The sequence below is a fragment of the Fukomys damarensis genome, unplaced genomic scaffold, assembly GCF_012274545.1.
Source record: "Fukomys damarensis isolate Sample0158 unplaced genomic scaffold, DMR_v1.0_HiC HiC_scaffold_17, whole genome shotgun sequence".
Taxonomy (NCBI): Eukaryota; Metazoa; Chordata; class Mammalia; order Rodentia; family Bathyergidae; genus Fukomys; species Fukomys damarensis.
The window spans coordinates 23,810,758-23,823,766 of NW_022900929.1; the positions used below are offsets into that span (position 1 = coordinate 23,810,758).

Consider the following 13,009-nt stretch of genomic DNA (forward strand, 5'->3'; position numbering starts at 1 on the left):
AAAAAAAAAAAAAAAAAAAAAAAAAAAACAACAACAACAACAAAACAAAACCCTGAGACATGTAGACAAGTAGAAAATGGAGTTACCGTTAATATATTGGCACATACTCTTGTACTTACTCAACAATATTTACATACTTATTTACTACTCATTTTAAGATAGACACAAAATTAAAGTTTCAGTCCTATGGAGTTTACTGTGAGAGATATAATTATATACCTAGAAGGCCTAAAAGAAGAAACACTATTAATACTGAAGTGAATTTAAAACTGCTAAATTTCATGAACTCATGTTTATTAGAAACAAGCTAGAAATATGTACATAAAATCTATGAAACTCTTATTTATAATAGCTGAACAAATGGTTAGAAAATTTAAAAACAGTTCTCATTCACAATAGTATCTATATGTAAAAAACACTTAGGAAATATTTTAATGAGAAAATCGTGTTATCTACATAATGACAGAGGCATATAAAGAAGGCATGGATCGCCCGGCGTGGTGGCTCATGCCTGTAATCCCAGCACTCGGGAGGCTGAGGCAGGAGGATTGCTGTGAGTTCAAGACCAGCCTGGGCTACATAGTAAGTTCCAGGTCAGCCTCAACTACATAGTGAGACCCTGTCTCAAAAACACCAAAAAAACCAAAAAAAAAAACAAAAACAAAAGCAAAGAAGGCATGGATCAATATACCTGACACAGTATGAAAAAATTAAATATAGTAAAAAAGGCAAGCATTCCAAAATTGTTTATTCAGTAACAACAAAAAGGCTAGAAGGCCAGGGATTTAGTTCAGTGGCACTGTGCCTGTCTTGCAAGTGCAAGGTCATAAGATCTATCCCCAGTACCAAAAAATAAAAAAGCTAGAATGTTTTTCTCATTTCTTAAAATAATTTGATAACAAATGGCCCAGAGGGATGAGACCACCTGAGCAGGCTAGTAAAAGCCAAAAGGTACAGATTTTTTTTTTTTTTTTTTTTTGGTGGTTTTTTGAGACAGGGTCTCACTATGTAGTTGAGACTGACCTGGAACTCATTATGTAGCCCAGGGTGGTCTCAAACTCACAGCGATCCTTCTGCCTCAACCTCCCGAGTGCTGGGATTATAGGTATGCACCACCACGCCTGGCTAAAAGGTAGACTTTATTCACCTGGGCAGAGGTGGAGGCCGCCAGCCCCAAAAGGCAGAAAGCTCTACAGGGCACCGAAAGAGAGGTCTGGCACGTCTACCACCTAGAGGGGTCAAAGTAAATATGTGTGGTCAGGTCCAGGCAGCAATTGAGGCAGATGTATGGATATTTTCAGGTGACTTGGCATTGAAAAGATGCTGTACTTTGTATCTGTTATCTCTATGTTGGGAACATCTCATCCTGTGTTCTATATTGTCTTCGCCAAGATATTTGGCTTTTGTCGAGTGGAGACAGCACCTTCATTGGCTGCCTGTTTTGTTGTGGTTTTCTGTATCTTGTCTTGAAATGAAAGAGCATATTTATTAACCATGTCACAACCAGGTCAAGCCTGACAAATTTCATTTTCTGAATTTGTATTTTTGTAAACAAATTAAATAGTGTGAACTTGGTGACAAACCTACAAAATCATTAAAGAAAAGACTACCCCCCCCAAATGAATCCAAATACTGATTAATTTTATACTAAAAGAAAATCTTTTCAATAAGCAGCTTTCGAATAACTACCATAGTCAGTAATCTGACAGCCCTAAGATTAAATTCACAGACATCTCAGAGTTAAAACTTTTTAAAGACAAACACAAAAATAGAAATAGCTAAAATTAAACATTTATGAAACTTCTGAAGAAGTTAAAAATTATCTAAGCTTATGGGCTGTAGGAAAATCAAGAAGGAAATAAGATTTGAATATATAAATTGAAACCTTGATCTACTTTTAGAATGGCCTCACCTATAATCAAAATAGAAAGCCAAATAAGAGAATGGAAAAAAAAACTTACATGGAACAATGAAGCATTTTATTAAATTTTAAAGTAATGTTAATAAAAAATTTGTAAGGCAGGTACAGAGGTGCACACCTGTTATTCCAGTGCTCTGAGACGCTGAATCAAGAGGATCACAAGTTTGAGCCCAGTCTGGGGAACTTTTAAATGAGACTGTGTCTCAAAATAAAAACTAAAAAAGGGCTGGAGATGCAACTGAGTGTGAAGGTCCTGGATTCAGTTCCCAGTGCCACAAAAAAGAAAATGAACTAAAATAAAGTATCTCAAAGGTAGGCAGGACAAAATATGAAAAAGTAGTCACAAATTATGAATAGTTTGCTAGAAACAAAAATGAAATGCCAAAGTGCATGTACACTTAAAATTTTGACATAAGTCAGGCATGGTGGCACATCCCAGCCTGCATTTCTCGCCTTAATATCTGTATCATCTAAGGAAGTTAACCATTTTTATTGATTGGCATTAATCTATTTTCTTCAAATAAGTTAATTTCATATTCTTTACTGATTTTCTACATCACTAACCCTTTTTCTTTTTCTTTATAGATCCTCTTCTATTACCACTTAGTCCTCCACTCTGTATGTTATGAAAACATCACAGTTTTAATCAGACTTAGTATTTTAAATCTGTACCCCAGTTTCCTCCACTTTCATAAAATTAAATAACAGTGCTTCCAAAATGAAGGTGAAGGTCACACACTCAGTGTCAATATAACAAAACAAAGTATCCAGGTGCTAGTTGGCCTATACAACTGCAAATGATAATCAGCTGGGTCTTCTGGAATGTGGAATTCACTGCTTCTAGAAAGCAAGGAGTGGGCAGAGCAGCGTTCTTAAGGAATGCATTCCACACAATGATCTTCTACTGTATTACATCACACCCTCCTGGAAGAACACAGTCAAGACTCATTCTCCAGACCAGCAGCTCCACGTCACACACAAAATAATCTGCCAGCTCCAGCCTGCTTTCCCCCATTCAAAAGCCTCTCTTCCAAGGCCAGGCAAGGCAGTACATGCCTGTAATCCCAGCACGCAGGAGGCTGAGGCGGGAAGATCGAGGATAGCTGTGAGTTTGAGACCAGCCTGGGCTACATAGTGAGTTCCAGATCAGCCTCAACTACATAGTGAGACTCTGTCTCAAAAACAAACAAACAAACAAACAAACAAAAGCCTTTCTTCCCGAAAAGCAGCCAATTTCCCAAATGGTCAACTTATTCCCTAACAAAAAAATATTTCTCTTAACTCCACCCAAAATAACAGCAAATCAATACACGAAGTGGTCTCTACCATAAAGGTTTTTGGGTTTTGTTTGTTTGTTTGTTTGTTTTTTTCCCCAGTTATGTTATAGCTTTGCAGCAGCCAATTCACCCTTAACTATTTGTGAAGGCTTAGGACAGTGCTGCACACGCTTGCACACTCACAGAGTAGAAAGACAAAGGCAGCTGCCTGGGTTGAAAATGAATTTATTCACATTCGTTAGATGGCACATTGAAATAAATATTTTGTTTTATTTAAGCTTTTGAGTAGGGCCTAAAACCTAAGATACATATGTAAAATGACATTCTATCAAGCTGGACCAACAACTATACTAAAAAAAGGGCTACCACTAAATTAAAATCTGTATTACTTGTTAACATCCGACTGCTTATTACTAGACATACAAATCTAAGTGTGATAAAGTATTTGAGAAACTGAACTTAGCAATGTCAATACAAATGATACAGTCAAAACAAAAAATGTATAACCAATACATAAGACATATTGAAATTTGAGTTTCTGGTTGAGACAATATTCTGAACATTAAATGGCTTCATAAGATGACACAACTCACTCCATAGCCTCTTGGTTTAACTAAAATAAACTTTCCTTAAATGCTAGTCAGAAGGTAATGAAAACTTAAGCCAATTAAACTGCAGAAACTGTCAAAAGCTGCTAACCCTATCCTGTCTGTCATGAGCTGAATTACCCCACCCCTCCTGCTGCCAAAAGGGTGGTTCCACATCCTAATCCCAGTACCTGTGAATGGGGTCTTACACATAAATAGGGTTTTGGGGGATAAGGCACTCCAAGCTCAAAGACTGTGGGCCTACTAAGAGGGCTACAGGAGGCACGCATTATGACACAGGGGGATGGGCCAGGGATCAAGACTGAGTGCAGCCAGGGACCCCAAGTGCCAGCCACCCCCTCTTCACATGGAGCAGGGCCCTGTGGACGCCTCAGCCTCTAGAACTATGAAAGATTACCCTTCTGTTGTGTTGAGCCACCCAGTTTATGGTAATTTGTTATAGCAGCCCTAGGAAAATAATATACTGTAAGAATTGCAAACTCTGGGCCAGGGATTTAGCTCAGCAGTGCTGCCGCCTGCCTTGCCAGCACAAGGTCCTGAGTTCGATCCCTGGTACCAAAAGAAAATTGTAAACTCTACAAATAACTTTTAAAAATTAGTTTTCCACAATATGACATAAAGTAGCGGATACAGAGCACAGTTTATTCTTACAAACAGGGCTATCATATACCCACGTACACAGTAAGTAAAAGTCCTGGTTTATGCTGTTGTCCTGCTATAAAAGCACCCCTTTGGATTCTCAAAGGCAGCCTCTTTGCTAAAGAATGTACAGTCACACCACCCGTGAACACGCCTGCAAACCCTCTGCCCACCTCCACATCCCACATCCCACCCTGTCACATAACATCACAACATCTGTCTTCCCTGTAGACGGAACACGCGCTCTCTGGTTCCAACAGCATCCACAAACACAGCTCCTGTCACGCTCTCAGTCTATTACATGACTGGCTCGCACTTCCACTCTGTGTTGTGGGCACTCAAGAGACGGTTCCTGAATTCCCCAAAGAATTCATTCAGAAGACTGCAAATCATCTTCAGAGACAAAGTTTTCTTTCCCTCTGTCCCTAATCACTCCCTGGGGCTCAGTGAAGGTATCCCTGGGCTAAGGTGCACCTCAGTGCTACAGCCCTTTGCTGGGTACACCTGAGGCCATGGGTTTGATCCCCAGTACTGCAAAACCTCTCCTGACTTCATTCCTAGTAGGAGGGAGACTCTCTTTTCAGTGTGACAGAGGAGCTTGTGCCAGACCAACACTCCTGCTGAGAACTAGGAAAGCCAGACACATTTTAAAAATCAATGTTTAAGGGTATCACAGAGCTGCTGAAGCAGTAAACATTAAAAGAGTCTAGAATACTCTGGACAAAAAGGAACTGCAGAGAAATTAGATGACATTGTGGAACCACTTTTTCCCAAGTACACTGCTGATTCTAGAGGAACCTGAGTATTTTTGGAAAAAATGAAAATCAAGACTTTAGGAGCCCAGGGAAAGAGGGATGGATTAAATGGGCTCAGCACAAGGCTGGTTTTCACCGGAAGATATTTATCCAAACTCTGCAGCTGCACAGGGAGGGCTTCAAGACAAAACTGAAGACTTCTGAAGATCAAGCATGGAACTATAATGATAGCATAAAATGCGCCAGGTAGAAACCCCTGTGAACCCACCAGACTGCGAGCACTTGGACCGGTGCCTGCTAGGGAGTATGGGCAGGTGAGGGCAAACAAGGGCCACAGCACCTCGCCCCCAGCTCAGCCCCTCCCAGTAATGGGTGGCAGTCCCACTCTAATGAATGAGCAAAGGAAGGGTGCCTGCCTCTCTGAAAAAGACCGGGTCACAACATACAGCATTCAGAAAGATGCTATGGTGTTCAAGGCCACCTGAAGAACTTTTCAAGACCCCATTTCAAAACAAAATAAACAGGGCCGGGGATTTCGCTCAGTGGTTCAGTGGCCTGCCTTGCAAGCACAAGGACCAGAGTTCAATCCTCTGTACCAAACCCCTCCCCTCAAAAAAGGGCCAGCATGTAGCTCAGGGACAGAGGAGGAGGGAGGAAGAGTGCAAGAGAGCTAGAGAGCAAGAGAAAAGGACAACATGGGTCGGGGTAGAGCTCAGTGATTGAGCACTTGCCCAGAATGAGGCCTTGGATTTGATCCTCAGTATCATGAAGGTTAAAAAAATAAATCATACACACAACACCATTTATAGCAACATTATATTAAATGTAAGTGAACTAGATATTCTAATTTAATACTAAAAATGCAAGTCTAAAAGAAACAAACTATATCCAACTTCACAATGCTTTCTTTCTTTCTTTTTTCTTTTTGTACCAGGTATCGAACACAGGACCTTGTATTTGTGAGGCAGGCAGCGCAACCACTGAGCTAAATCCCTGGCTACAATGCTTTCTAGGACAAAGAAAGTTTGAAAGCTTAAGAATGTAAGATCTACCCTATGAAACATTTATCAAAAGAAAGCTACACTAACATCATACAAAGTAGACTTCAAGGCAAAATGCACCCGTAGAGATTAAAGGTAATAATAATAATAATTTTTTTTAAAACAGGGAGATTAATAAAGGTAGCAGGATTAACATACCAGGAAGATACAAAAATTCTAATATGTTGCTAGGCATGGAGATACATGCCATAATCCCAGCAGTGGGAAGACTGAGGCAGGAGGATCATCACAAGTTCAAGGCCAGCCTGGGCTACACAGTAGTTCAAGATCAGTCTGAATTACATAGCAAGACTCTGTCTCAAAAAACAAACAAAAAATTCTAATGTGAGCTAAATGGCTAGAAATTACCCATCCATCACTCAGAGCTAAAAATACTGTGACAACCCCAAGATTCAGGGAAGAAGTACACAAAACTGCAGAGAGTAAATATTGAACTTATTCAAAATGCTGTCAAACTCACATACAGTATATCTTACAGTGAGTTCCAGAATGCTGGCAAAAATGCTAGTTTGGGCACTGACTTGCCTAGCATGTGCCAAGTTGTGGGTTCCAACCTCAGCACGGAGACAAAACACAAATCCTGCACAGTTAAAGCATTCACTGAAGAATGCAACTGTAGTCGCTGCATCCCACAGAGCTAAGTGGCAGAATCACCAGCTCACCCATTATTGCCTGTGTTTGGGGCTACAACTGGTTAGACCTGAAATCCAACCTGCTGATTACTTTTTCTGTCAGACTCTGAGAGCCTTAATTTCAAAACTCTGAACTTACTATCAAGCATGTTTTTATATGTGCATGCATATACAGGTATAATATATTAATATAAACATGTATTATAACAGTAACACTTGAGAAATATGTATTTGTTAATTAAAGTACTGAAAAGGTAAATTTCTTCATTAAGGGAAGAGCCTATATTCCACAAGTGAGCAACAAAAAGTGTGATGTGATGGCACATGTTGGTAATCCCAGCATTCTGGAAGGCAGAGGCAGGAAAATCACAAATTTGAGCCCAACCCACGCAATTTAGTGACTTAGTAAGACCCTACCTTAAAAAAGAAAAAAGACTGGGGCTGTAGCTCAGTGTAGACACTCTGGGTTCACGTCCCAGTACTACTACTACCACCACCACCACCACCAAAAAAAGAAAGAGTAACAAAACAACTGTCTGCAATATGAACCCAAATATGTACAAGAACAAAAGTGGGCACTTAGAAGCAAGCAGTATCTACTTAACATAGTTAATCTACACTTGATCTTAGCCAAAAGGCTGAGAAGCAATTAACATAGTTAATCTAAAGAACTTGAATATGCAATTTCAATATTGTTTCTGTCAAGAAGTATTTTATTTACTAGACCAGGTAACATCTTAACTTGGATCTGTAGAAGCATCAGCAGTCAGTACAGAGATAAGAAAGCACTTTGCCACATGATTATTTCTCATAAATAGTATTAAGGTATCCATTCATGACTATATACCATTTGAAACCCTAGACAAAACCCACACACTTAGCTGGGCATTGTGATGCACACCTGCAACCCCAGCACTCAGAGGCTGAGGCAGGAGGACTGCCAAGAGTTTGATGCCAGCCTGGAATACATAGTGAATTTGAGGCCAGCCTTAACTACATAGCAAGATCCAGTCACAACAAACAAACCAACCCACGACAACACCAAAACTCCAACTGAAATGGCTGACAAATTTACACAAATAAAAATATAATCCAATTTGCTAAGAAGAACCCAACCATATTATGTTAAGATACAACGGAATTTTTAAAAGGGTCCTGAGACTTGAACCAGGGACACTATGCATGCTATATGCTTTACTACATCCCCAACCTCCAGAATGAATTTTAGTCAATCTAAAATCTATTAGCCTAGTTTTGTTTTTATAATTTGTATTTGCATTCTCCTCATAATATTCTATTTAAAGCTTTGGTCACTTGCCCAACTTTTTCAGGAACACATTTAAAAAACAAGGTCAAAAGCTCTATGGAAATGCAATTAAGGAACACAACATTACACAGCTATATTTAGGCAAGGGCAGTCCCGCCCACTGTTTACCAAGGAAGGATGAACAGGAAAACCCTCTATTAGCACAGGGCCCATGCTACATGGGATAAATATGACCTATAATTACTTGAAAGAACAATTCTTCAGTTTGGGCAAAACCGAGATAGAGTAACTTCTGTACATTTCATCTAAAGTGAATAGATCTGATCCCATCTTAAAAATGAATTCTGCTCTGGGGCTTCTCAAGATCCCAAAGCCTGCTTCTGGGAGGTCTGCTGTCTGGTATCCTTCAGCCCGCCTGTGTGCAGAGGTGAGGCAGCTTTCATTCAAAGGAGTCCCGTTGCCTCTTCCGTGTTCATATGCCCCATGATGAAGCACACCTGTGAAAGCATATGGCTCTGGGATCAGACAGCAACGTGCAAGAGATGTATTCGAGGAACTTGTCAGAAAGCACCAACTCCAACTCCACTGCTGATAAATTCATTACACAGAAGCTCAGTGCAGAACAAAATATTTACAGAAGGTAGTCTGAAGAGTGTTCAATCCACTTAATCTAAAACAGAGCCTTCTTTTAATCATTCTCAACATCTAAATGTTCAGATCACATTATTTTGCTGCACAGAACTGAATTGTTTTGATGTTATGTTACCAACCAGTACAATGAGGCAAGGTGGGGTTTCACAAAAACACAACCCAGTCTTTTGACGTGCATGCTGTTTCCTAAAGATGGAGCTAAGGAGTTTCTCACTACAGTCTTTGAGAATTCAGAATTTTCTCTTAGCTCACTGAACCACGTAAATGATTACATTTCTCTCTAAACTATTAAAAAGCAAAGCCAAATCTGTGGCCCTCTAACAAATACTTAAGACTTCAGTCCACATACTTTATGTAAAGACTCATTCTTGCTTCCACCTTAATTTCTCTCAGTCTTGAATTCGTCACCCACTTACCTATGTTTGTCACCCTTGTACTTATCTTTGTAAGTCATTACGAATAAGATGTGGTATAAATGTTACGTACCACTTGAAAAAAATTATAGCCCAGTAAGACTTTTGTCTATTAATAAACATTTTATGAATTCAAATTCTAAAGGCATTTTTTTAAGTGCCCCAAAGAGCTTTCTTAAAAAAAAAACAAAACTTTTTTTTTGGATACCGGGGATTGAACTAAGGACCAGCAAGTGCAATTTCCACTGAGCTAAATCCCTGGCCCCTTTACCAAAAAATTTTAAAATTAGAAAATTCTAACAATGATTTACTTAGGGACTACAAAAATAAACATTTCATTATGTATGTTTGAGAATATATAAAAAACTATAAATATTCCCTTAGGCAAATATTTCCCAAAAGTCATTTTTACTTTTAAAATCACTATAAATGCAATTATAATTGAGCATTTACTTGGAATAGGAATTGAGCAGATTGGCTTCAAATGTGGTTCATAAAATTTTAGTATGATTCTTCTGTTATTCTGTGCATGGCACAGAGAACGCCAACACTATTTCTCAAGGTAAGTCAGCATAAAATTTAGAGACCAAAGGCTTTAGCTGCATTCCTACTTCAGGAATTGTAGCAAACTCCTTCCCGTCACTTGGGAAAATAAAAAGCTCAAGACTCAGGGTAGGGGAAGTAGCTCAGGGCTGACATGGTTTAGTAGCACAAAGCAAGGCCTTGAGTTTGAACTCTAGCACCCGCACCCCAAAAAACAAGCCTTTTCTTAAAGCACTTCAGAAGCTTTATATAAACATCAAACAAATAAAATACTAGCTAGATAAAGAGAAGTCAACTGCTTTTCCCCATGTTTAACAATTCAAGGTACTTCAGCCATATGAAATAACATGCATAATGCCTCTACAGTGCTGTATGACAGAGATGAGCATTTAACAAGACTTTCAAAACATTTGGGCCCACAGTTTGTAATAGCTAAAACTTGGAAACAGCCTTGCTGCCCATCACCTGGAGACTGGATAATGATGTGGTTTTTAATAAAATGGAGTACTACTCAGCAACAAAAAATGAGAAACTAGAGACATTTATAGCTAAATGGATGCAAATTGAGGCCATACTCTTAAGTGAAATAAGTAGGACAAATGTGTAAATACCAAATAGTTTCTCTGGTGTGAAAAACTAAAAGTGTAAATAAGGATCAAAGTGTACAATTGATAATTGAAATAGGAAGAAAAGGTCTAAAGGAGTAAGGGAAGTGGGAGGGGTAGGGGAAAGGAAAGAAGCAGAAAGAAAAAAATGACAAAAGGAAACAAAGCCTTTGTAAATAGGGAAGGGGGGAGGGGGTACGAGGGCAGGGGAGTGGGGAAAAAATAAGAACCAGGATACATAGTGTAAAGGTACAAGATCCCAATGATGAATGTATGCCTAAAAAGTACCAATAAACTTAATTTAAAAATGTGTCCCCTACATACTGTGAAACTAATTTTTAGTGTGATAACTTTATTGATGGGCTAATAAGCCACTTAGCACTATTTCTACCCTGGGTCAGGTGTTAGGTTATACAGGCATCTCCTACATTCCAGGGATAGAGCACCTCTGCTGAGATGCTTATAGCCAAAAACATACTTGTGAGAGCCAGTGACACTGATACACACCTGTGATCCCAGCAGTACCAAAGCTGAGCCAGGAGAACCACATGAGCCCAACCAGGGCAATTTAGCCACACTGTGTCTCTAAAAAATAAAAAACTGGCTGGGAGTGTAACTCAATGTAAAGATTCTGGGCTCAAATCTCAGTACCACCAAACAAACAAAAAAAGTGGCAAAAATTAAATTCACAGTTAAGATTAAATTCTACATCTCTAACTACTGATGCAAGTAAATAAAATAGAATCTTGGTTCTTTGTACTGACTGAAAACTTTTTTCATTGAAAATAAACACCTGAATCAAAGAAATCTATTATTCACTTTTTTGGTTTTGGTACCGGGGATCGAACTTGGGACCCTGCACTTGCGACGCAGGCAGCAGAATCACTGACCTAACTCCCTAGACCAAACAAACCCCATATTATTCTCGGGTGGACAGGTACTCAAACACCTGAGAATATCCAAATTGGATTGAGAAAGGAAAGACAAAAAAGTAGTAGAATTTTTGTTTATAGAAGTTTACAGATTAGCAGGTCATACACCTTTACACAAAGAAGCAATTAGCAATTGCATACTCAATTCAATTCAAAGACTTAACAATGAGCAGAAAAGATTAAAATACAAGCTAGTACATAACCAACAGCTAATACTGGTCTTTATCCTTCAGCCACACAGCAGCCTGTGTAAGGCAGCTACATAAAATTTCACTGTAGTCGGGAGTGATTGGAGCGCAAGCCTGAAATTCCAGCACTCCAGAAGCTGAGGCAAGAGGATCTTGGAAGAGGCAAAAGAATTTCAGCAAATTCAAGGTCAGCCTGGGCTATGCAGTGAGTTCAAGGTTAGCCAGGACTACACAATGAGACCCTGTCTCAAAAAACAAATAAACAAAAAAACCCAATAAGTAAACAAATAATTCCGTTTTAAATATACAGTGACGCTGCTCAAAATCCTTCCCTCATTCTGTCACCGAGAGAAAAGCCTAAGCTCCTGCATCTCTGATCTGCCCCGGAATCCCCGCTCCTTACAGTAGTTAGCAGCCTTCTCTCCCTTAGCTGACCCCATCCCCCAATCTCACCTTTGTCCAAAATCCCCAACCCGCTTTGAGTAAGTGTGAATGTTCCTCTTCAAGACACTTTCAGAAAATATTCCCTTATCCTTCTTCCAGCCTCCACACCCAACAGGGAGTGTCCACACAGTCCTTATCAGGTTTGTGAGAAGAATCTTTACTGTCTTCTCCCGAACTAGCTAACTTCTATGACAGTCTCCAAAGTCTGTAAAAATCAAATCCGGAACACTTCTTAACCCTCTGCCTTCATGACAATCAGTAACTTAAATCTGGTGGAGCCTGGGTATAGCTCAGTGGTAGAATGCTTGCCTAGCAAGCACCAAGTTTATTTAATGCTACTTATCATTATATGAATGAGCAATATAATCAAATCTGCTTGAAATTCCAACAAACTTTCTTGGCAGTCTTAACTAGGTCTTTTTTTTAAAAAGTAGTTTTAGGTACACAGTGTAAAAGGTACAACTGTTTTTCTGACCTCTAAAACAAAACAAAACAAAAAATCTCTTTGGCCGGGTGTGGCGGCACACGCCTGTAATCCCAGCACTCGGGAGGCTGAGGCAGGAGTATCGCTGTGAGTTCGAGACCAGGCTGGGCTACATAAGTGAATTCCAGGTCAGCCTCAACTACATAGTGAGACCCTGTCTCAAAAAAACAAAAACAAACAAACAAAAAAAATCTCTTTGCCAAAAATGTATTCCGCAGGTAATTTTTCCAGGTGTAAACTCACCCGGGCAAAATTACACAACTCATCTCAAAGGCAAAACGAGCCTACCGCATCCCCTGACACATTCCCTAACCGCAGCGACAGGTCACCGACTGAGACACCGCCAGCTGTCTATGACCCGGTCTCCTGGGCGTCTGAGATCTTCCTTTTTTCCAGGCAACTTCCGTGACGGGGATTCCCTGGGTTCTCCTCCAAGACGCTTCGGGAGCAAGGACTTCTGCACCCAGCCCCACACCTTCGCCCTCCATCACCCGGTGAAAGTCTTCAAACCCGAGCGGCGAGCACCCTCCCTGCACCTGGACGGGTTGGCGAAGTGCGGGCGCCCCTGCCGCGGAGCAAGCCTCCGTCC

The 13,009-nt window shown here is 40.0% G+C and overlaps 1 protein-coding gene and 1 pseudogene across 2 annotated transcripts in view; both read right to left on the reverse strand.

Moving 5' to 3' along the window:
• The window catches only part of LOC104862775 (BTB/POZ domain-containing protein KCTD7), a 95,309-nt gene that overhangs the window by 52,579 nt on the left and 29,721 nt on the right, over positions 1–13,009 (reverse strand). The gene's annotated exons all lie outside the window — the stretch shown is intronic.
• On the reverse strand, positions 7,409–7,543 carry LOC117286673 (annotated as a pseudogene).